Here is a 25,643-nt window from a genome sequence, read left to right as displayed (position 1 = left end):
GGAGGCTCTTAACTGCTGAACTGTTTCTCCAGCCACAGATCCAACTTTCAAAAATCAAAATAAGCAGCACATTTCAACTGAGTAATATTGTTGACTTCTAAAACAAAAAGAGAAAATTAAGAAATGAACCTCAAACATTATGTAGATTTAAAAGAAAATGTAAAAAGCCTGTTAGCCTGACCTCTATAATACCCAATGAGCCTAGTCCTAAGAGAGCATAAACCTGGTAAATCAGCTTCAACATCTAATTCTCTAAAAAATAAAAATAAAATAAAAATGCACATGTCTGCCTCAGCAAAGACTCTTGAAGACTGGAATGGCTTTTAATATTCACAAATGAAATAGAGGAGTGCTGTCCCTGCCCAGCCTGGAGATCTAGTAACAGTGGAAGCCCACCTTGGTGGCACTTTTAGGAGGCCGAGGAGTTTGGGATCAGCACAGGTAGCACTGCAGCAAACATGGAGAATATTAAGAAGAACAGCAAAACACAATAGCAAATCACACCCTCAATTAAACGGACCTTATGATGGTGAGTTTTGAATGCCAGCTTCCCAAAACCTGGGAACCAAGTTTGGATTGAACAATTATTTAGATCAGACTAGCGTGTGGGCAAGTCTGTGCAGGATGGCCTTGACTGTCAACTGATAAAGGGACACTCACTCAGACCACTATGGAAAACATCAGTCCCTGGTCAGGGAGCTCTGAACTGTATAGGGTAAGAAAAGGCTAGAAGAGAGGAGAAGCAGAGAACATGAGTGTGTTCTTGCTCCTGACTGTGGTGTGGTATGTCTTGTCACATTACTAATGGTTTGTTTAAAAAAAAAGCTTTAACTTTTCAAGAAGCAGCCCTGACTTGGACTAGTTCTGACTTCTAAACTTTCCATAACTTGTGCATCTTGGGTTCAGTGCACATTAATTGTGATAATCCATTTCACCATAAACTTCAACTCAATATTGTAATTTCCTGAGGGGCAAGCAAATAATTGGGAGAAGTAGAGATTACACAGAAGCCAGGGACCACAGACCACAGCCCTACAGTGCACACTACATTTCATTCCAGCAGGCTTTATCAAGAGAGAAAAAGAGAAGAGAAGAAAATATATGGATGGGAGGTGAAGTCTGTTCACTCCACCGCACCAGCAAGAAACTGGAAAGCCCTGGAAGCTAACCCAGGAAAATTAAGTTCCAGACATCTGTGCAAAGTGGCCTCTGACCATCTGCCACCCTCCCCTGCAGCAGGCCTTCCCTGACCAGGAGAGTGTCACTGCAGAGGTGCTCTCCTAGTGCCTTAAGGAATGCCCCTAACTCCAGAAAGACAAAACACTAAGATCCAAAGAAGCTGGCTAAGTGGATGTAAATTATTACGACCAAAACCCATTTCCTTTGACTTTGTTTCTTCTGAAAGATCCAGGGGCACATGGCACATAAAACTTCTATTAAATACATCTGCATGTGTTTCTCTTGTTTGTCTACCTTTCAATACAGGAGCCTGAGCCATGAAAAGCAATGTGTCTCCCAACACCATGAACAGAAATGTTCAGAGCAGTGTGGCCCCTGGAGCCAAAACCTAGAAGCCTCTGCAATGTGTATCCACATCAGAAGAGAATGAAGGAGTTCCCTAGAATAGAATATGCAAAAAAGGGAGAAGGACAAAGCACTGCCCCCCTTCAGCAGAGCTGATCTGCTCTCATGATCACTCAGGCCATGGATCCAGTGTTAACCCTTTACTACCACTGTTTGTACTGCTATCAGTTATTCCCATTGTTTCTGTGGGAACTCAGTCTGCCTGGAATTGAACACTAAAAAACATCAAGACAGCCCATAGCTTTGGTCTGTGAGAGCTGAGCTATCTGGATGTGTTTTCTGGAGAGACAGCAAGAGAAGAACACAGGGCTGTCAGCTTATCCCCAGGACTGACTTCCTCAGAACCCCTTTCCAAGCAGAGTCACAAGCTCCTTTAAATGGGTGATCTTTAACGGGAAATAGAGACGCTATGGTTTCTCAGAGAAACCAGAGTGACCTTCATGGACATTCAGCTTTATAGTTCACTGCTAAAATCCAGTCAAAGAGGCAGTAAGTGGAATCCCTCACATCACATAAGTTTAACAGCTTCAAAGAAAACTCAGGAAGAAACTACCTGTGGGAGCAAATGCTGTCTTCCTGTGTGCCACATGGTCTAACTGGTGCAAGAGCCTGGCTAGATTAGGTGCACAGGTGCACTCACTCAGTAACCAAAACCAAAAACAAATACAAAACATCCTAAAGTGGGGGTTCCTTGGACCCTTTAAAGTAACAGAAGCTAGTATTCCGAAAGAATTATAAGCCACATATTTCAATTTGGTGTCAAAGGGAATATTTCCCTTGGGTTTAAATGGCTGCATAATGGTGTTCAGAATTTAGATGACTGAGGGCCATATTTTATACATGTGATGGTAGGTACAAAATCCAAAGACAGATGGGAGTTACACAGAAGCATCAATGGCAGCCTGGGCTAACTAACAGCAATGCTTTGAAAGTGCAACTTCACGGCCCTCTACTGTTAAGTAGAGGTGAGATCTCTGCTTATGGAACAAGCAAATATTCAGGTTAACAGAATAAACTGTTACAGAATACACTAGAGGAATGTTTTGGCAAACCGCTAGTTCTTATTCTCAAGGGTACACACTAAGTATCAGCCAAACGGTTGCTGAATTTATTAATGATTTGGTACAGGAATTCTCCATTCTTTCTCTCAGAACACATAAATAAACCAGAAGCGATGTGTGCTTTCCTCTCTACAGCAACCACTGTGCATGTGGCCTGAATTCTAAATAATCAGGTTCTTTATGAAAAATTTGAAGTCAAGCCAATATACAAATCTTCTCACTAAAAATAAGCATGAGAAAACAGGCTCAAAATCTAAATGTCCTATTTACTGGAATGGAGGACATCTCTCAGAAAGGCTGGCTGACAGCACTGTATATGATCTGCAGTCAGCAAAACCTAACAGTTGCTAAACGTCTGCAGGATGAGCACCCAAGGCTGGCTAAGGGCATTAGCACAAGCAGTCAAAACCCTGGGTTTCCTAACCAATCACACAGCATCTTTCTACCCTGACTAGAGCTGGCATGGGTATGTTCATTAGTTTCATGTATTATCTTGCCCAGCCTATAATGCTCAGTTAATTTGGTCAAATACAAATCTAGAATTGGTGGGGAGAAGGAAGGCATACGTAATGTCCTTGGGCTTCCAGATGGAGCAAACAGAAAAGAACAAATCCCGCTAATCTACGTGTTAGATGAAGGTATTTCAGTTGTGGCTAACACCAACAATAGTGAAAATTACCACAAGTTCTGTGGCTGGCTCTCCTCCAATTCAATCTCCTGAAAGGCCAACAAAAGTCCAAACAGGGCAGGAAAGTCCTACCTTGCACTTGCCTGGCCTGCCTGAGCTGCTAGTCTCTGCTACTAACCTCCCCAAGTACCTACGCCAAGTCTTCTTTTCCAATCAGGAACCAATCTCCCTATACACATAAATATACATTCCTATATAAATATGCTCTTTCATACATACAACTACTAGTTGTTTTTCTAATGCACCTTAACTGATAACACCAGGCTAAAAGAAAAACTGTTTCTTCTGCTCATACCCCAGCACCCTATGTTTGAAGATTTCCCCCAACCACCAATTCCCCAATTCTTGATGACCATTGGTAACACCCAATCACACAATTAAGTCCATGTTCCTACTGTGTATCTGCCATCTGCTTAGATGTCTTAAGGCAAGGCCATGTTCCCACAATACTATTCCCATTTCATATGCCAAACAGGGGACTGGTTCTCTGTACTTCTGAAGGTTAAATAATTGGGTCTCCACAATCCCCGCCTAGAGCTTAGTAATTTCTTAGAATGGCTCACAGAACTTAAGAGATCAATGACCACAATTATTGGTTTATTACAAAGGGAACAACTGAGAAAAAGCCAAGACATGACAGGACGCTTGGCAGAGGGAGAAAGCACTCTGCCCACCTTCTGTGAGTTACAGCCCACAAGCTTCTTCCAGGGAGACTTGTAGAGGTTGGGCTTCATCACATAGGCTGCAGGAACCACTCATGAGTGATTAAACCATTGGCCATCCATGATTAACAAGTCAACCCCTCAAAGTCACATGGTTGACTCCTCTATTAACCAGACCCATTCTGCAGCCAATATAATTGAGCAGTTACCAGTTACCAAATAAACACACACAAAGGTCTTTAATACTTATGACCTTTCGAAGTGTCTTAGAAACTCTTGTATTAGAAAATTCTGAGAAACTACATGGGTACTGACTTAAGACAGAACCCAGTGTGGCTGAGACGGTGACCCCTAAGACTATGGGAGGATGAACCCTCAAACACTTTTCCCTGGTGGGACTTAGAAGAAACAACACACAGCAGGCATGTGGTGATAATGATACCTATGGCAGTCCTTTGTCTTGGAGAGACGCCTGGACTCCTGTGGTGTTAGCCCTTGGTGGAGATGACAGGAACCCTTGGAATTAGAGAAGCTGGACAATACTCAGATGACATCAAAGTGAATTTAGTTTGGGCTCACAGCTGCACTTAGAAGGAAGGCAGGTAATACACCAAGCAGCTCTAAGGAGAGCCAGTGCCATGAGCAGAGAAGAAAAGAAGGGTGATTTACAGCTGTATGGAGATGGAGGGTGAAGATTTAGTTCATTAGATAAGAGCACCTATTGCTCTTGCAGAGGACCCAGGTTCAATTCCCAGTACTCACATAACAGCTAACAACCATTGTAACACTCTAGTCTGAAAGCACCCAGTGACTTCTTCTCTTCTAACTTATGCAGGCAGCAGGCACACACACATGCATAAAATAATTTTTAAAAATTAAAGTTCAGAAAATAGGGCCAGATGGTCAGTAGAGAGAAAAACTGAAAAGTAAGAATGGGAAGAAACTGGAGAAATGGTTTTTGATGGACCTGCAAGAAACAGAAACTGGGGAAATGGTTTTCAGTGATCCTGTAGGCAAAGACTAGAGTTGCAAACTGCGCCTTACTTGTTTCATTAATTTGCCCTCAAGAATTATTCAACTATGTCTACAAAATATATCTCATTGAAAATGTTTGGGTTTGTTTTGTTTTGTCTGTTTGTGTTTGTTTGTTTGTTTGTTTTGGAGACAGGGTGTCACTATGCAGTCCTGGCTAACCTGGAGCTAACTGTATACACTAGGGGCTGGGCCGGAGCTCATAGATTTATTCACCTGCAATTAAAGATGTACACCACCACCCCAAGCTTCGTCCTGTCTTCTTGAAGATACAATGATTACAAAATGTCTACAACAGTTCTTCACCAAGAAGGAAACCTAGGCTTCAGGTGACAACACTGGGTACTGACACTGGAAACACTGGAGGTCCCCAGCTAAATCTAAAAGGAAACCACAGTATTAGAGCAGCAAATGTTCACCATGGCGCTCACAATGCTCCCTCTCTATTCAACACTGCTTGAATAAGACATGGCCCATAACACTGCCACCTCAACACAGCTATGCATGTGAAAGCTACAGTCCTATTCTGAACAGCATACACTATTTGGTATCTTATGGGAAATAAAGTCTGGCCCATTCTTGCCTTTACTATCTCCTTGTTCAAGTTATTTAGATAACTATCACAGAAAACAAATTAAAGCTACTTTATTTTTGGTTTATAAAAGTATATAGCCGGGCAGTGGTGGCGCACACCTTTAATCCTAGCACTTGGGAGGCAGAGGCAGGCAAATTTCTGAGTTCGAGGCCAGCCTGGTCTACACAGTGAGTTCCAGGACAGCCAGGGCTATACAGAAAAACCCTGTCTCAAAAAAGAAAAGAAAAGAAGAGAAGAGAAGAGAAGAGAAGAGAAGAGAAGAGAAGAGAAGAGAAGAGAAGAGATGCACTTCAGTACGACTACTAATTCTTTAATTAAATGTACTGATGGCCCTTATTCAACAGATTAATCCTGAGAAATGAAGATCATGAATCTGCATAATGCACACATATTTCATAGCATTCCACTGCCTGACACTATGTTGAGCAGAAAATATATCTGAGAGGGAAAAAGACAACTAAGGTGCCACACTTGTATCTAAACGTAATAAACTATAGATAAACAGTTTTCTACTACGCAAAAGTCGGAAGCAAAGATAGTTTTATTTTTAAAAAAAATTAAACTTGGGGGCTTAAGAGAGAGCGCAACAGTTAAACCCTTGCTGATTCTACAGAGGACCCAGTTAAGTTCCCAGCAACCACACGGTGGCCCACAGTGTCTGGAACTCCACACTTCCAGGGCACCTCGTGCCCTTTTTTGGCCTTAGCCAAAAACCATAGAAACACAAGTGGCAGGCACATGTCCAGCCAGGCACACACATAAGGAAAAATAGTAATTTTTGAAAAATTAAGCTTGCCAGCAATAATAACTCACGTCTATATAGGACACAATCTTGGCACTTGAAAAGAGGAGGCAGGAAGATTAGGCGTTTAAGGTCACCTTAGACTACACTGCAAGGCCTGAGCTACAGAAGATCTTGTCACAAAAAATAAGTAAAATAAAATACATTTTTGGCAATTTAGTATGCATTAAATAATGATGACTGAGGTCAATTTAAAACATGTTATCAGTATCTTTTCAGCCTTCTCATGAATCTTAAGTTGGTCTAAAATCTTACATGTTCAATATGTTTTAATGGCACTCTTGTTGGTGTTTTGGCTCAGCAAATAAAATATCTGGAAGTTATAAAATTACCTAAAATTTTTCCACACAAAATACCTTTAGCAATTGCCAGTTTTATACTCAGTCACCCTAAGCTGCACACAGCAAATTTTAAAATATTTTACTAATAATTCAACTGTCAACTAATAAATTTAACTAACATACGCCTCTAAAACTGCTAGAAAGTGCAATCAAATGAATGGAATAGGCGTGTTCAGCTGCCATGCCCAACCCCTTTCCAGTTAACTAACTTCTAAGGGTGGCCAAGTGATTTACCATAAAACTTAGGACTCTCGGTATTTACAGATGGGTTGAACATCAAAGCCAAATTAAGAAAATGCTGTAAAATCCCATCACAACCTTCTAGCTGTAGAGCTATAATTTGTTTTCCCACACACTGTTCTTAGGATAAAATGAGCTATCCTGTCAATCTCCTCCTTCTAGCCATTATTGTAATGCATAATTCAAAACTAACCTTAGACGAAGTTTATCACACTGACATACATCACTGAGTTTACCACACTGACATACATCACGGAGTTTACCACACTGGCATACATCACGGAGTTTACCACACTGACATACATCACAGACAGGGGAAGGAGGTCAGAAGCATGAGAGTGAAAACTTTCAAGATCATTTTACAATAGATTACAACTGTGTCCTCCAAAAGAAAAAAGTTATGCAACAAAATTTAAGTTTTCCATGCACACATGCATGCGCATGTGTATAATCACAAAGCCTTTTACAGAAGTGGAGAAGCCAACCTTTTCTGGCTATGTAATGTAAGCTATGGAATATGCTAGGAGAGATAAATGGGCAGTCCCTGTCCTCAGAAGCACTCCGTCCTGTAGAGCCATGCTATAGAGCACATAGGCAGAGCTGGTCGCAGTAAGTGTGTGGGGCAGGAATGAGGTATCTCATGAAGCATGAGCGCAGGCCAATCCTATTACAGGAAACTACATTAGTAATGAGTTAGATTCAGCTCTAGTTAAGTCTGTGCTAGGCCAGGAGAACAATATTTTCTCTGGAATGGCTGGTTTACTAATAATATGATCTTATTGGTGCTTTATTCTGGTTCTTCAGAACATTTTTTAAACACTGGCAGACTTTATATTTAATAAAATGAGCTAGTTTATTCCCAGCTTAGTAGCCAAGAACTTTTTCTGGTCCTTTAAAATATTCAAAGTTCATCAAGGCTTTTAAAATAGTAAAACCAAAACAGCCAAATGCACGCCTCAATCCCTGACGGTAGGAAGGTTCTAGATGCCAATCAGGGCCAGGACACAAGTGTCGTGCTTGTTACTGTTCCAGGACGTGACTGATACACGGCAGGGCAAACAGGCTTAGGCTTTCCAAAATGATTTATGAAGTTAAAAAATGCACATAAAAGCCCACAACTGCTACATGCATGTTTCAAGTTTTTGCCAATGCGGCCTACTGTTGCTCAATTAACAAATGGCACTGCTGTCACCTCAGCAGGTCCTGGTGACTTCCAAAGCTGATGGGCATTGTGACTGCCAGCACCACAGACTGCCTTGGCCCATTTCTGAGCTGCTCAGGTACAGAGAGAGAAAAAGAACATTTACATCAAATCATAAGCAACACACCAAAGTACAATTTCCCCAGTGTTACCGATGAGCACGTTATTGCTTTCTGGCTTCAACACGTAAATGCCACTATGAAACTGGACATTCTCCTGGAGCACGCATGGCTGACTGGTGGATCTGTACCCCGGGGAGTACAAATGCTAAGTCAAAGGCTGGGTCAAGTTTTACTTCCAGGAGCAGCACACATGATTAAGTTCACCTATTCCACATCTGGGTAAGTGGCCTGCCTGCCTCAGCTGCTTCACACTTAGATGATAGACCTGCCTCAGCTGCACTGCACCCAGATGAGTGGCCTGCCTCAGCTGCACTGCACCTGGATGAGTGGCCTGCCTCAGCTGCACTGCACCTGGATGAGTGGCCTGCCTCAGCTGCACTGCACCTGGATGAGTGGCCTGCCTCAGCTGCACTGCATCCGGATGAGTGGCCTGCCTCAGCTGCACTGCATCCGGATGAGTGGCCTGCCTCAGCTGCACTGCATCCGGATGAGTGGCCTGCCTCAGCTGCACTGCATCCGGATGAGTGGCCTGCCTCAGCTGCACTGCATCCGGATGAGTGGCCTGCCTCAGCTGCATTGCATCCGGATGAGTGGCCTGCCTTCACATGCTATCCTGCTAAGACTATAATGTTATATCACCATGCATCTAATTTGTACTTCCATAATAAATGACTCTGAGGACATCTTTAGATGCTTCTAAACTTCTTAACCAATGTGCATCTTCCTGTGAACTGCTTGTTCAAGTGTTGTGTCTCTCAATACAGTTGTGGAAGTGTTGTTCTTTCATATGCTTTATATACTGCAGCTATAATACTATAAATCATACAAAATCTCTTCCTATAATGATTTGTCATTTTACACCACTTTTTTTTTTATGAAGAGCTTCTTAGTCCTAACGCCATTCAATTTATCACCTTCATGGAGCCAATTTCAATGCAATGCAAACATTCCCACCTATGTGAAATAAGAACAATTACAGCTAAGGATGGAGCAATTCAGAGATGAAGTGGCAGGACAGTGCAGCATGTTCTGTGTGCTGGTTTCCATCCTCAGCACCCAAAGGCACAGGTTCCTTAGACTAACTCGGCATCAAGCAGCATCTCTACATCAGGGCATTAACCAGCAGAAACAAGTCTATACACTGTGTCTTGCAAGTTTTAGTTTGTTTAGTGCTAGGTACTAAACCCAAGGCTTCATGTATGATAAGATTATTATGTACCATTGAGCTATACCTATGACACATATATGAGTATTTTAATTCAAAGCAAATAGAGCACAGATAACCATTGTTTTGGGTGAGAGGGAGGGGGGAGAGAGAGAGAGAGAGAGAGAGAGAGAGAGAGAGAGAGAGAGAGAGAGAGAGAGATTTTCAGATTCCTGGGAGCTGGAAAGATGGCTCAACAGTCAAAGAGCATTTTTGCTCTTCCAAACAACTCAAGTTCAATTCCCAGCACCCATGTCCAGCTCACAAGTGCCTGCAACAGCAGTTCCTGGGGGTCTAACACCCTCTTCAAGCCTGCACAGGCACCCATAAACATATGGCGTGTGTGTGTGTGTGTGTGTGTGTGTGTGTGTGTGTGTGTAAGTAATCTAATCCTGGAAGTCATCTGAGAGTAAAGAAAAGCAGATACTCAGTGTCGGGTGGGTACATCTCACTGCCACTGTAGCCAGGGACATTTTAATTTCTACTCGTTGTAAACAATGTCTGAAGTGGAAATTTCTAGTTTCTTTGGAAAGTTAGTTATGTCAAATGATGTCTTGCTATAGCAGACACAGGTGAAAGGATGTTTTGATATAGCAAACATGTGGAAGGACCTGTGATGAGGAGCATAAATATGTCCCCAGACAGTGGGAGACGAGCGCGGAGCATTGGTTTAGTTTGCTCCTAATGCTGCCACTCAGAGAAGCGTGTCCAAGAACTCCTGAGGCTCCTGAGGCAATCTGCCGCTTCTACAGCCACACCTCGGGCCAGTTGGCAAGTCTAAAGGTTTCTTCAGAACTGGACAGCAGCTGCGGGTTAATGCCTGGTGTCTGCCTGCTGAAAGGACTAGTCTGAAGCTGCCAGTTCATGTGTGCCATCTACCTGAACAGAGCTGCCAGTTCATGTGTGCTGATTGCCAGCCTAGGACTGGTCTGGAGCTGCTAAGGGACTGAACTGCTGCCAAAGGAGGTCGAGCTTGCCCCCAAAGAACTATTGTGGAACAGGTCCACTTCCACCATATCTGAGTAACGTTTCTCTTGCACGGCCTCTGCTGGATGGTGGGCTAGAGCAGAGGTGAACCCTATTAAATGTAGGCTGCAAAAAAAAAAATTGTGCCTACAAATGTCCCTCAAAATCGGTTCTGTTCATTCATTGGGAAGAAATTCAAATTACAGTTCTAAAATCCTCTAACTAAAATTAGGTTAATGATAATGTGGAGGGGACCAATAATTTCTCTATGATACTGAAAGGCTTGCTAGCCCAGTTCACATGTTGAAAAGAGAACAAACACAATGAGACTGAAAATCTCAGATCTGTGTTGTGCAACAAACGTCATGTTATAACACAGGTGTGTGCGCGTACACAAGCACCCTTGACAGCAGCTCAGCAGCCAGTACTGTGCACCTGTCGGTGGGGTGAGGACAAGGACATACAGAGTAGTTCCCCTTCCTGTCCACTAAGATGCTAAAGCTCCATTCATACTAATTACACCAAATGAGCATAACAAGTGTGGAAAGAACATGGAAAGCTCTGCAATAGCCAAAATTAAACTGTAAGCCCTACCTGCCCGACGACCAGGTAACCTACTGGAATACTGGGAGTTGTAGTTCTTGTTATTTTCCTACAAAGCCTCATGGGAAAGTCCAGTGGCCTATGGATTTGTCTTTATAAACCTCTTTAACATGTGTCTCAGAGCCACTCAGCTGAGAAACTTCAGGGAGTGATCCTGATCAAAGTCCATCTCTTCTGGGTCAGTATTTAATATTTAATAAAGCTTGCTTCAAATTTGGACCCAACCAGTGGAATTGGTTTTTCTTCCACAAATCTCAGGATGAACAGCTCTCTGAGAGCTGATTACTTTTGTTATAACAACACCAAATAGTCTTTGCTGTCACTGTTTATATTAATACTGATAAGAATTCAGACAGGCCGGGCATGGTGGCGCACGCCTTTAATCCCAGCACTCAGGAGGCAGAGGCAGGCGGATTTCTGAGTTCGAGGCCAGCCTGGTCTACAAAGTGAGTTCCAAGACAGCCAGGGCTACACAGAGAAACCCTGTCTCAAAAAACAAAAAACAAAAGACAAAAAAACAAAAAACAAAACAACAACAACAAAAAAAGAATTCAGACAGACCCTCTCCTCTGGAAACTCTAAAGAATTTGAAAATATCCAATGTATAAAATGGTTCAGGAGGGTTTGTTTTATTTTGCTTTGTTTTTTGAGGCAGGGTCTCATATGTAGCTCTGTTTGTCCTCACTTATAAGGAGGACACTACAAAGTGAACTCACTTTGTAGGCCAGGTTGCCCCTAAACACACAGACATCCACCTGCCTCTACTTCCCGAGTGCTGGGGGTAAAGGCAAGTGCCACAACACCCAGCTCAGAAAAGACTTTTCAGAAAAACCTGCCATAAGACATCCTCAAAACTGAGTGTAAGACCTTTCAGAGAATCCTGGGAAACTACAGTTTGATAAGGGAAACCACAGCATCCTTCTGCACTCTCAATAACTAACTTACCAGAAGAGCAACACCAGCATAGCCAGGAAACATTGTGCCAGAGCCTACAAGTAGGTGCACAAATTCTCCAAAGAGAATTTGCCGGTGTTTGGGATTGCTCGACAACACCCACAGGCTTCTTTCTCAAAGGCTCTGGTGGCCAGTCAGCCATGAAGCTGGGCAGCTGCACCCTTCAGACAATACCTGGTGCAGCTACAGACCCACACAGCCCAGGGTGGGCTGCAGGGTCTGGTCAGGTCACTTTGGCCTGTCCCTCCGAGCATCTCAGCGACTCTCTAATGGTCCTGAGAGGTATGGTTTCTGCATAAAAGCAGTAAATTTGAACAACACGGGGGAGGGGCGTCGTAAGAGCTCACACCAAAGACAGAAATGTGAACTGAGAGAAGGGCAGGTGCAGCGCCACATTACCAAACCACCTGACAGCTGCAAACCCACAGTAACCTCTGCTATCAAGAAATGACATCTCAGGGGCTTCAAATAATTTTTCTCAGAAACTGTTCATAAAAAAAACACGGAAAGGAAGCTTCACCAAAGACAAAAGAAGGATGAAAAAATATACATGAAAATATACATGAAAGATTTAAAATCACAAGCTACTGAGAAATTTAAATTAAGACCACAGAGTGGCATGGTCTGTACCTACTAGGACTGTCAAAGGAATGCAAAGGGAGCTCTCAAACAAACATGATGGGACACACGGCACATGTGCCTTGGCCACTCCTAACTGTTTGGTGGGTTTCTGTAACACTCTTACCCAATATTCACAATCACACACCTGCAGAGCTCCTCAGAGAAACAAAAGCTAAGGGGGCTGTGGGTGGATGATAAGGAACCAGCACTTGCCTAGATTGGACAAGGCCTGGGTTCAAACCCCACAGCTTTTGGAAAGGGGGGTGGGGTTTTCCTGAATGCTATGTTTATGGCAGTTCTACTCATAAGCACCCCAAGCTAGAGTTTGCCAAAGTGTCCTTCAATGGTAACTATACAAGCAGTCTGTCCAGCAATAGACAGCAACAAGCTACAGATAGACACCATCGCTTGGATGAATCTCAAAGGCAAGGGAAGAAGAAGGTGCTCTCATTACACGAGATGACTTCATTTGAGTTGTTACATTAAATAGCAATTTCAAAAGGAGGAGCCAGAGGAACAGACCCGAGAATGCTACTGGCTGTGAAGGAAACTGAGGCAAGATTTCAGACAGGGGACTCTCTTAACTCAGTGACTAAAGTCAGCAGAACCTGCAACAAGCAGTGACCATCTGCCCCCTGAAGCTGTACAGTAACGCCACTCAGACCTGCTAGCTTGTTCACAGACAAAGCTGGGAACACGTAGCACATTTTAACGTATATAAAAAACTATACTGTGACGTTCTTATTACAGCTGACATTAAATACCCTTCAAAGATAGCAGCTAGCTCAAGATCACAGCAGGGTGCAGCAGGCACCAGGCCCTCAGTATCATAACCAGCAGCACTACATGAGAGAGACTGTGAGCACCAAGAGTGGGCTACTACACGATCGTTAGAAAAAGAGATTCTAAGACATAAAAATCACTAGACAACCAAGGGGAAAGACACAGAATGAAGGTAGGTCAGCTCACCAGGGAGATGTAACAAGACCCCAGAGAACGCACTCAGCAGACGGGTCTGCAGAGAGGCGATTCACCTACAACCTCCACATCCACGTTAAGTAACAAATACAATCATCAGCCCAAAACTAAAACAAAATGCAGGGGACTGTGGGCCAGCACTCAGCCACCTCACCTACCTCCCAGCCCAAGGAGGGAGGACACCTGCAGTGTCACAGAGCAAGTCTGGTAAAACTCACAGTCCTGGGCTGGTGTCAACTGTGTTCAAGTTCTACACCAAAAGAACCTGGAAGTCAAACACAAATCTCTAAACAAATCATTGGTCAGAAAACAATCAAAAGTAAAATTAAATATTAACATAATAAAAATTAAATTCATATAATACAGCTAAATCTGATGCAGAATTTTATTTTTAAAACATTTGTGTATTTATTTATGCGTTTACTTACTTACTTCTTGTGTAGGAGTGCTCTGTCTGCATGTGCACCTGCACGCCAGAAGAGGGTATGGGATTACATTATATATGATTGTGAACCAACATGTGGTTGCTGGGAACTGAACTCTGGAAAAGCAGCCAACTCTTAACTGCTGAGCCATATCTCCAGCCCCTAGAACTTTATTTTTAAACTTTAGCAGAACAAAAGAAAGACTTCAACTCATCTCATTTAATAGACTAAACAATGATAATAGAGAAAGCAGTAAAGCCAAAAAATGGCTTTTTGAAAAAAAAAATCAGTAAAATTCACAATTTTTTACTACTTAGACTAGCCAAGAAAGAAGAAAAATTACAACAAAAGAAAACAGAACAGAGGGTTGGGGTGGCGCACGCCTTTAATCCCAGCACTTGGGAGGCAGAGGCAGGTGGATTTCTGAGTTCGAGGCCAGCATAGTCTACAGAGTGACTTCCAGGACAGCCAGGGCTACACAGAGAAACCCTGTCTCGAAAAACAAAATCAAACAAACAAACAAACAAACAAACAGAAAAAAAAAAAAAAGACAAGAAAACAGAACAGAACCCACCAATCACCCTAGCATCAACTGTTGACTGTGAAAAAAGACTGCGAAGCTCCTGAGAATGGAATTCTGCCACCAGACACAGCATAGAAAGAAGCAGCAGAGAGGAGAGACCTGAGGCCTGGGGCTCTGGACCAGGGCTGAGGCTCACATCAAGGAAAGCCTTCCTCCTGGTGGAGTCTGCACAGGAGTGGGGTGAAGGTGTGTGAGATTGCATCGCTCCCTACACTATAAATCAGCCTTACCCTGCCCTAATCAAACAGCGCAATTAGATCAGTTTCCACAGCTGTAATGCCTTACAGTGAAGATGGGTTCCACAGGGATTTCAGGGGCGACAAGTCACATTCAGACCATGCAGCTACCAAACAAGGTAAGCAGGACACATCAAACTCAAAGAAAAGTATAAAGGAGTAATCAATACTGGCTCGAGAAGAAAAATAGGTCTATAAAAAGAAACTGAATTTGTAATTAAAAATCTTTCCACACAGAAAAAAAAAAAAAAATCCCAGGCCCAGATAAAAAAAGAAACAATCCAATACCTCACAAATTTCTAGACAATAGAAGACTTCTAAGTCACGCCATGAATTCAGTTTCACACAATGCCAAAGCAAGGCAAAGATAATGCATGTGTACACACACCAGGGAAGGCACACATACAACCCTTCCCCCCTTTTAGGATTATACAGTTAAAACCTGGAGCTCAGTTGGTGGCTCAGTAGGTGCAGTGCTTGCTATACAAGCCTAAGGTCCCGAGTTCAGATCCCCAGCACCCATCCAGAAGCTGGGTGTGACAGCAAGTGTGTGCAAGCACCAAACTCTAGGAGGAGGTAAAGACAAGATGGTCGAGCCTAGGACCTCACTAGCCAGTCTAGTCAAAACAGTAAGCACTGGACTACAGAGCCACTCACTGGGTGACACTGTCTCCAAAAGTTAGATGGAAGCAGTGGTGGTGCTCGCTTTTAATCCCAACACTTGGGAGGCAGAGATAGACAGATCTCTGAGTTCAAGGCCAGTATCAGAACAGACAAGGCTACACAGAGAAACCCTGTCTCAAAAATAAAATAAAATAAAATGTAAGATGGAAGGCACCCAACATTGATCCCTGCCTTGATGCATACAACACTGGTACACACACGCACACGTACATACGTGCATGAACATACACATTCTCGATTAAAACAAACTCTCACCAACAGTAATGAAAGGGAACTTCCTCAGCCTTATAAAGAGAGACTCTATAAAAATCTACAATAGCAAAGTCAATTACAAAAGGCTAAAAACGTCCAAGCACCAAGAGCTAGGCAAGGACCACTGCCAGTGTAAGGGCACGATGAGCCAACAGAGGACTCGTGTACGAAAGCACACAGGACAGCAAAAGGCAACACAAAGCAAACTCTAAAGGACTCCAGCTTGGAGGGAAGCATAGGAAAGCTGCAGCCCAGTAGAGGTCTGCTTTCTCGATGCCCATGCTATGTGCACCTCCAAATGCGAGAACACCTGTTTAAATCAGGGCCCGGATGATGTACGATAACTTAAACATGGGCCTTCCTGAGTCAATACTACCAGTTATCTACAGTGCAAAGGTCGTCAACTTAAAGAATGACTAACAAGAAGCTGCATAGACCACTTCAGACTAAAGAAACCAGCTTTTAAACTGACAGCATTCCTCTTAGAATGTCTGACCACACTTTCCAAGTACATCTGCATTGTAACAGTATCATTATCAGCTTGAATACAATTCTGACTTTCAGAACTGAAAGTCATCAGTTTTGCTAGTGTAGACACCATTATACTCTGGAGCAATAATCCAACAGACAGCCTGAGCTGGCTTCTAGTAAAAAACACTTTCTCTGTGACATCTTATCAAGGCATATTTTCAAGAGTAGGAAATGTCAATACATGTCCTTGGTCACCCCAGCAGTCAATTCAATTATTCTTGTAGTCCTGCAGAGCCATGGAAAGCAAGGACTGCAAACACAGCACTACATCAAGACCAGCGTCTCCCTCAGGGAGACATTTCAAGGAGGCTAAAGGAACAGGAATGGTGGGTACACACCTGAGAGGGAACAGAAGAAAGACAATATTACAGATAAAATCCATGTATGAAAATGACGTCACCGGGCAGTGGTGGTGCATGCCTTTAATCCCAGCACTTGGGAGGCAGAGGCAGGCAGATATCTGAGTTTGAGGCCAGCCTGGTCTACAAAGTGAGTTCCAGGACAGCCAGGGCTATACAGAGAAACCCTGCCTCGAAAAGAAAAAGAAGAAGAAAGAAGAAAGAAGAAGAAAGAAAGAAGAAGGAAGAAGAAGAAGGAAAAAGAAGAAGGAAGGAAGGAAGGAAGGAGAAGAAGGAGAAGAAGGAGAAGAAGGAGAAGAAGGAGAAGAAGGAGAAGAAGGAGAAGAAGGAGAAGAAGGAGAAGAAGAAGGAGAAGGAGAAGGAGAAGGAGAAGGAGAAGGAGAAGGAGAAGGAGAAGGAGAAGGAGAAGGAGAAGGAGAAGGAGAAGGAGAAGGAGAAGGAGAAGGAGAAGAAGAAGAAGAAGAAGAAGAAGAAGAAGAAGAAGAAGAAGAAGAAGAAGAAGAGAAGGAGGAGGAGGAGGAAGAGGAGGAGGAGGAGGAGGAGAAAAAGAAAAAAAGAAAAAAAAAAAAAGACCTACTCCTTAAGAAGAAAGTGAACTGAGTTCCATGAAGGCTTCCGGAGGTACAATAAAGACAGCCTGCCCTGGGATCCCTAGGGAACAAATCACTAGCTTTGGGATGCTCAGGGTCACAAGCAGTGCAATAGCACAGCTCAGCGATGACCCAGCTCCAGGTCACAAGGCTAATGCTTATCATGGTTTCTTAAAGCTCCGCTCAGAAGACTGGCCTTCAGACCTTCTAGAACACCAAGGAGATAAGAATGTATGCTTGGGGCTCTTACGAGCGCCATCTACAAGCAAACCTAAAGTTGTTCAGTTCAACAATGGCCACACAACTCAGCAGCTCTGTCACACTCCCCACTGCAGAGGGTGAGGAAGAAGAACATTCTGAGAAGATGGCCTTGAAACACTCCCCCATGAGTCACCTCCTCCTCCTAAGTCACCAACCTCATCTTTTATACTGCTGGGAAAACACGGTTACGGAACTCTACATTTCTGAACTAATAAAATCAACATTATGTTAACAAATTCTCTCCTGCCTCGGCTCCTTTGAAACTTCAAGGGATTCACACGTGCTCCCATTGGCAAATCCTTTCTGTAGCCAAGTCATTAGGCTGCAAGCAGGAAAATCTAAGCCAGCACACCATCTCTTTGCACTTCAGCCCTGAATACAGTGGCCTGTATTTCTCAAAGGGTCCAAACAAAGACCTTGCTGTCTCTGTTGCAGACCTATGTAGGCTCTGTTGGCTCCTCGCTATCAGACAAGTTTAAACAAGAATGTGCCGACAGACATGGGCCACCAGAGCACAGACAGTCCTTTCTTTTCCTCAGAGTAAGAATAGAACCCAGGTCTCCACTCAAGTTCAGAGGCTCTGTCCCTCCTCTACATCACGTTCTGCCCACACTCAAGGGCACAAGTAAGATGATAATGCAAGACACCAGACAGCCTAAACTGCAGTCAAGGAAGGGCTCTGAAATGCACCCACCCTGTAAGGCAACAGGGGGCGGGTGTGAGGCAGGTAACCAATCCCATCATGCCTTGGAAAACCTCAGTAGAGGGTTGTCACTATCTTCCTGTCAGTTTGTTTGTACTTACCTAAAGCCATGCCTCTTTAAATCTAGTATCAAATCTCAAACTACTGACGGGATCCAGAAGCCCACAGACAATCCAGCAAATCTTCCAAATTTTGAGGCACTGACCTACTGAGAGCACCAACCCAATGCTCATGGTCATAATCTTTCATATACAACCCACTGGGAATGCAGTCTACAAGGCTCTTGCTCACCTTGCTTCTGGCTCATTTGGTTTTTAATAGCAGGGGCTGGAGATCCAGCTCAGAGAGAGCATGCCCAGCATATGTGAGGCCCCCAGCATGATAAAATGTCATCATGCTCCGGTTCTCGTGTGTGCTTACTGCCCCGTCATGTGTAAATAGTTTCATGTGGAGGCAGTCCTATTTGTTTCATGACATTCACCAACCCACACATTCTATGATGATTGCTTGGAAAAATACTATCTTCCCAGAGCTTAGCATGATGCCTAATAAACAAGAGGTTGCAAGAAAAAGCCAAACCAAACTAAACCAAAAGAAAGCTGCCTTCAACTGCCACTCATATTTTAGAGAGCACCCAAAGACAGCGCAGTTTCCAAAAGCCGCAGTCAGTCAGTTCAGAAAAAAAAAAAATCCTACTGAAATGAAAGCGTCACTGGAAAACTAAATCAAGACTGGCAGCCAGACTTCCAGAGCCAACGGCCAACGAGTAGCCGATACCTTCTTTGCAACAGTCAGAAATCCACCAGTATGTGAATTTGGTTTCCTTTAGTTTTTAAACATGGCTGATCCACCTCCTCAAAGGGAAGATTCTGAGGAGTGAGAAGGGGAAAGTACCCGCAATAAGCAACTATAAAACATTAAAGATTGAGATATTAAAGATACCAAGTTATACAATAAACACTTCCATTCCTAGAACCATTCACTGAAAATGTTCTCTATATGATACATACATTAGTATTGGGTAGCTAATACTGAAGGCTACATTTTCTTAAAACAGATTTGGCATTTATGTGATTAATAAAAAAATGGCTATTGCAAACAAGTACTTGGCATTGTCTAAAATAGATATACAACAAATAAGAAAAAATGCAGAACCATCCTCACGGTTTCAGTCAATGTCACTATATGACAATTCAATTCCATGGTGATTTGAAATTATTCCAAAGATGAGTTATATAATCCAAAAGTATCCATAGTAGCTTTATGTCAGAAATATACCAACTACTGTAACAATATGGACAATATTTCCTCTTACAAACAAAATGCACTTAAAACCTCCCTATATTTTTTCTTTTCAATGATACTTGTTATGATGTAAGAAAATAATAACACAGACACAGTAGGGTTACAAAATAACACATGATTTACTGTTGCTGAAATATCAAAGAGATATAATGTCAAACACAAGCATCATTAGAAGGTTTCAGCCTCAAGGGGACTCTTCACCAAGATGAGTGATGACAGTCATTAAAACCAAGAGAAGAATGGTGTCCAGAAACTAATATAAGTATTCCTATATAAACAACCCTGGGGGAAACACACTGGAGAGATGGCTCAACAGGTGAGAGTACCACTGCTCCTCCAGAGGGCCTGAGTTCCATTCCAGCAGGCATGCCGCAGCCCACGACAGCGGGAGCTCAGAGACCCTGACTCCTTTCACTTGTATCTGTATTCATGTGCACATGCCTCACAGAAGCTAAAATATACATACAACTGAAAAGAAAATAATTTAAATGTGGTTTTTTTATTTTACTTTATATGAATGGGTAGGTTTTCTTGTTCTGTTCTGTTCTATATGTATATCTGTGCACAAATGCATGCCTGGCACCCATGAAGGCCAGAAGACAGTGTCAGAGCCTCTGGAAATGGAGTTACAGACGGCTGTCAGGATTCATGAATGCTGGTTATTGAATCTGGATCCTCTGCAAGAGCAGGTGGTACTCTTAACTGCTGAGCCATCTCTCCAGCCCAGTGTTTTTACATTTTTAAGTCATATAATAAAATACTGACTCTAGATTATAATAGTTTTTCCCCCTTAAGTAAAATTAATTCACATATTTGTTTTAAGCTTGGCCATCTTTTCAAGTTCACATAAAATTCAAGCAATGATTCAAATACATCAAAGCAATAGCAATGTGTGTTTATTTATCTGACAACTAAAAGGTCCTCAAGCCCAACCTCTTACACACTGCATTCTATGTCAGGTGCATGACCGTCTGACAGCGGGGGCTTGAGGGAGTCAGCTGCGTGTTGTACTGATGCTCACTGTCACAGGAGCTGGCAGCTGACTTCCAGCCATAGATAGGGAAGAACTGCTCCTCCTCTCACAACCCTTTCTGTGTTAATGCTGCCTCCATTGCCCTCTGAGGGAACTCTCTGGCTTTCCTAAATAAACTAGGAAGCATAGCAGCACAGTGACTTTATCAACGTAAAATTAACCTTCAAATTTTTCCACTATGCTCTCTAATAGCTCTTCATCAAACAAAAAAAAAAATCCAATAAAATTACTGTACAAAAATTAGATTCTGTTCTCTAATGAATTAAAAAGCCAACATACATTCAAGATATTGAGTCCCAAGTCCTACGTCCCAAGTCCCAAGTCCCAAGTCGGATGGTTTCACATGGGTTCAAACAATCTCAAGTGCTCACTGCCTTTGAAAGTCTAATACAGACCTATAGAAAGTGAATTCAGATATTAGACCCTCAGGCCCTAGTATGTCATATCTGCTTTCTAAAGGCAATGGCTATTTTTAAACTAATGTAAGTTAGGCTCTAAATTTACCCTTTATTTAAATTATTATCTGGTGAAGAACGTCTCGCCAGGCTTTTAAGCAATTACGTTGCTTGAACAAAGCCTTAGTGACACTGGTTTTATATACAACAGACAAAGCCTTCTTCTTCTTGGAACTGGCGTCCATAAGGCAGAGAGGCAGCTGGGAAGACAGAGCATCCTGCAGCTGAGGGTCCTGGAATGTCTTTTACATAACTGATACAAGGGGCCTTTCTTCACATGAGGGTGGTTTGGAGAAACTCATTTCCGACCGCTCAGCACACCAGAATGAAGTCATAAGTGTCTCGGTACTGTGCAGAGCACATGGATACCCCAAAAGTATGCCAACAAAAACCTATTTAGGCTGCCTCACAGGAACTGCTCTCCCCAGAGTACAAGTTCACAGGACCACCCTGACCTACAGAAGAGCCCCACACACAATGGAGACAGAGTTTCTTATGACCTCTATTCAGAGGTAAGAGATGAAACACGCCATGAATTCTCCATTACACATCTGCTAAGTAATTATGCCTGGGATTGATATGACCTTGGAAACTTTTAATCACCCTCAAGTTCTAAGAAGCCTAAACGTTCTGGGAATACCTTTTTTTTTTATTTATTTTATTATTTGAAGAGACACAGAAAGACTGACTCTCCTTGTGTAGCCTAGGCTGGCTGAGTATTCACCATACTCCTGCTTTATCCAGCACATGCTAGGATTACAGACTTGCACCAACTATCTCATCTAGCTCTTGGTTCTCAACATGGTTTTCCAATAGTACAATTATACAGACTTTAACATACCTGTCAGGAAAATCACCACAGAACAAAGATTAAAAGTGGAAAAGAAAAATCACTCTCTCACACACACACACACACACACACACACACACACACGCACACACACACACCTCTGAGAAAAGCCCATAAATACACTATACAGTGGTCCTAGAAGCTGAAATAACAGTGACTCGGCAAAACTATTTAAGTCAATTTGATTAGTCTAGTCATGAGCACGTTAAAAAAGCCCCTTGTCTCTCACCCTGTAAGTCTGCCTTACTGCATGGACTTAAAGATACGCTAAGGTGATTTTCCAGGTACCTGAGAGAGAGCACCCTGATTTTAAGACTAAAAACTGACAGTTTGCCAGGTGTGGTGGTGGCACACACATGTAATCCCAGCACTGAGAGGCTGAGGCAGGAGGAGCTTGGATTCAAGTCAAAGCAAAACCCTGTCTGTCTCACAGGCCAAGGGGACAATGTGGCTACCTAGTGGAGCACTTACAGTCTGATCCCCAGCAATGCAAAAGCAAAAGCAAACCTTTTGCCCCTTTAGACCATAACACAGCATCGGCACCAAATGCCTGGATTCTCCATGACCAGTGTGTTCACTCACTCACTCGCACACTCACTAAATGTTGAGTGTGCAAGTGAGAGGAACTGAGACCCACTGTTTACCCAATACCCACTCTCCTCCTTCCTTCTGCTGCCAAATGAGCTAACAGCTAGTGTACAGGAAGCAAGGCACCTGGCTTTATAAGGCCCTGCGGGGCTTTCCTTGAAGCTACATGCATGAGTCAACAGTAAGACCTGGCTAGTGAAACTCACGTATCTTAGGAGAGGTGGCTTATAGGAAAGGGCTGCGCAGAGTCCACTCTTTGTTCTCTCCACTTTAGAATGTAAAGTGACACTGTGGTAGCCTGTACTGTGTAAACACCTAACATCAATGCCAACACATGCAAAGCAGCCTGGAGCCAGTGCTTCCTGCCGTTGTAAGACCTTGGCACTGCCTCTGAAGCAGCTTTGCCTTCAAATCTCCTGTACAGTTTTGAGAGAACAACACTACTTGCCAGGAGAGAACTTAATGTTTGTAAGAAGACACAAGGCCTCCTATGTCAATCTTCTCTCCTCATCTCCATCCATCACTTCAGCACTTAGACACTGAGGATGGGGTGTGCAGGAGGGCATCTGTCCCCACCCCAACTCTGGAAAAACTTAAAGGCAAAGCCTACTCCCGCTTACTCCATAGCTCTGAAGCCCAGCTCCAGCAACCAGCAAGAATTATTCCATAAAGAACCTGGAGAAAGTGAATACTGAGCCACTCAACAGTCTTCCAGTCAGAGATGAAGGCCACTACACCAATGCAGTGTGTCCTGCAGTGTGTACGAGCTCCAGGCTCCTTCTCTGTTAGCAAGAAGCACAAGTGGAAAACTGACTCTCTCTATCCCAGTATCTATGCAGCTCACTGCCTTATGTCCAAAGGGCATAGAACAAAGTGGATACTAGAAAGCCAGTCTCTCTCTCCTCTTCTGCTCACCCATCTACTCACTGCACATATGGTATACATGGGAACTACCAAGAATCACTACTCCGACAGTGTAGCAATGTCAGGCTGTGTCAAGGCCCATGGCACTAATGTAACTACAGTGCAGTATGAAGAATGATGGATATACAAACATCCTTCCTGAATGGAGGCAGCCACAGTCTGGAATGTTCCTCATAGACTAGCTCATTCATTCACATGAACCCTCTGCTTTCTCTCCAGGATGCAATAAACCAGAGAATCAGAGAAGCCAGAGAACACTGGTGACAGCACCTGCTAGCCCACAGAGCCAGTGGCAAGGAAGTGATGTGATGAAAGACTGCACCACAGCAAAAGGGCTAAGAGACAAAGAGAAAGCTCAAGGCCCAACAAGAGAAGACAACGGGCAGACCTTTCCATTCAGACAGCTACCAGGCAGAAAAACTGGAGGCAAAACAGACAACAGTGCTCATCAATAGTGCCCCGAGCATGCAGATAAGCCTTGTGTGATGCAGCGGGAGCTACATTTGCTAAAGGAGAGGCTTAGCAAGACAGGCTTGTCAGAAATGAGCCCAAATGTGGAGGAACCCTTGCCACACTATAGCAATCCTATTCTAAGTCTATAGCACCAATACTGTCTTAATAAAGTATTTACTCACGAAGAATAATGGTGCATTAAAATTTCTTTGCAAAAGAATAGAAATTCACTGGGGGAAGAGAATCACACCCCCCCCAAGCTAAAATGTTGCTTTTAAAATTCCCCTATATCACTGGGCACAAGAGTGCATGCCTTTAACTCCCATCAATTAGGAGGCAAGAGCAGGCAGATCTCAGTGACTTCTAGGGCCAGCCTGGCCTACATAATGAGACCCTGTCTGGGGAAGTGAGGAGGGAGGAAGGAGGGAGGGAAGGAGAAGGGAGGGAGGGAGGAGGGAGGAGGGAGGGAGGGGGAAGAAGAGGAGGAGGAGGAAGAGGAGGAGGAGGAGGAGGAGGAGAAGACAACGACAATAATGACGACAACGATGAGGAGGATGACGATGACGACAACGACGTTAATTCTGTAAATAACAGTTACCTCTAAATTTTGGGAAGGCTGCTAGGCAGATTCATGGCTTAAAAATAAGTCTGTGTTTGATGGCAGAGAGTCAGTATTTCAAGTCTTTTGTAATAGAAATGTTATTTGGGCTGGCTACATGCCCACTCAAACGTTACATTTGAGCCTCTTAAGTAAGGGATGGCCAAAGAGTTTCAAGTAAATGGGTAAGAATTTCAGAGCAGCCCTTCCACCCCTGGTCCTGGCTCTGCTCTTGCAGACATCAAGGCTGGAACTCCAACAGCGTCCTCACACTAGGGATGCTGGCGGCCGGAGTCCCTCTCTAGAGATCCCAACAGACATTTAATTTGTACAACTCAAGCCCTGTGCAAACAGATGCCTGTTCCACTGGTCACCCACAAGCTTCACTGCACGTATTAAAGAACAGTTCAAAGTGCTCAGAACGCTTGGCAAAATCCAGTTTCAAACACAGAAGCAACATTAGCACCTAGGTCCTGACTGGGTCTTTTTCTGTCATACATCCATTTGTGATTACTAAGTAGCCTTTGAAATCACAATATGGTCTGTAGTGTTTTCTGTAGACTGGAAACAAATGATCCAGTCTGGAAAGTAACCCGGGAAAGGAGGAGAGTACCACAGATCCCCAGAGAGCTAGGGAGGGCACAGGGGGAAGAGGACAGTTAAACACCAACAGCACGGGAAGACAGGCTAGTTACACAGGCTTCTTCCTGGTTTACAAGGTAGTCAACAGTCTAAAATCTGGTTGCTACTGTCTGCCTTCTATCATATGATCAGAGATCTAAACACAACAGTATTCTTAGAAGTCACAGCTTGTGTGAACTGTATCCCTCACACAAGCTATGGCTGCTCTAGAACAAATCAACTGACTCAGTGAGACATGGTTTTCCTTTGTTTCTTTCCAAAAATATCCATTCTATCCCTTACCCCATAGAATCAAGCATCCTGGTGCTGCTTATGGCTATGAGAATTATAATTCCTAGATATCATGCAGAGTTGGAGGAGGGACTCCTGCCTCTGGGTAGAATCAGACATTCACAGACTGAAGAAAAAAATTCAGAAACACCTCCACTGTAACTCAAGGTACAGAGGCATTGTTTATAGCTATGGACAAAATCCAAGTGGAAATGCTATAAGAAAGCAGTTCTATTTCTATTTTGAC

At 43.3% G+C, this 25,643-nt stretch overlaps 1 protein-coding gene across 10 annotated transcripts in view; it reads right to left on the bottom strand.

The window, feature by feature from the left end:
• The window catches only part of Sipa1l1 (signal induced proliferation associated 1 like 1), a 275,601-nt gene that overhangs the window by 141,876 nt on the left and 108,082 nt on the right, over nt 1–25,643 (bottom strand). The window lies entirely within an intron of this gene.

The sequence above is a fragment of the Mus caroli genome, unplaced genomic scaffold (genome assembly GCF_978045245.1).
Source record: "Mus caroli unplaced genomic scaffold, Mus_caroli_1 scaffold_14, whole genome shotgun sequence".
Lineage (NCBI taxonomy): Eukaryota > Metazoa > Chordata > Mammalia > Rodentia > Muridae > Mus > Mus caroli.
Note: the sequence above shows the minus strand (reverse complement) of the source record. Positions and strands in the feature narration are given on the sequence as shown.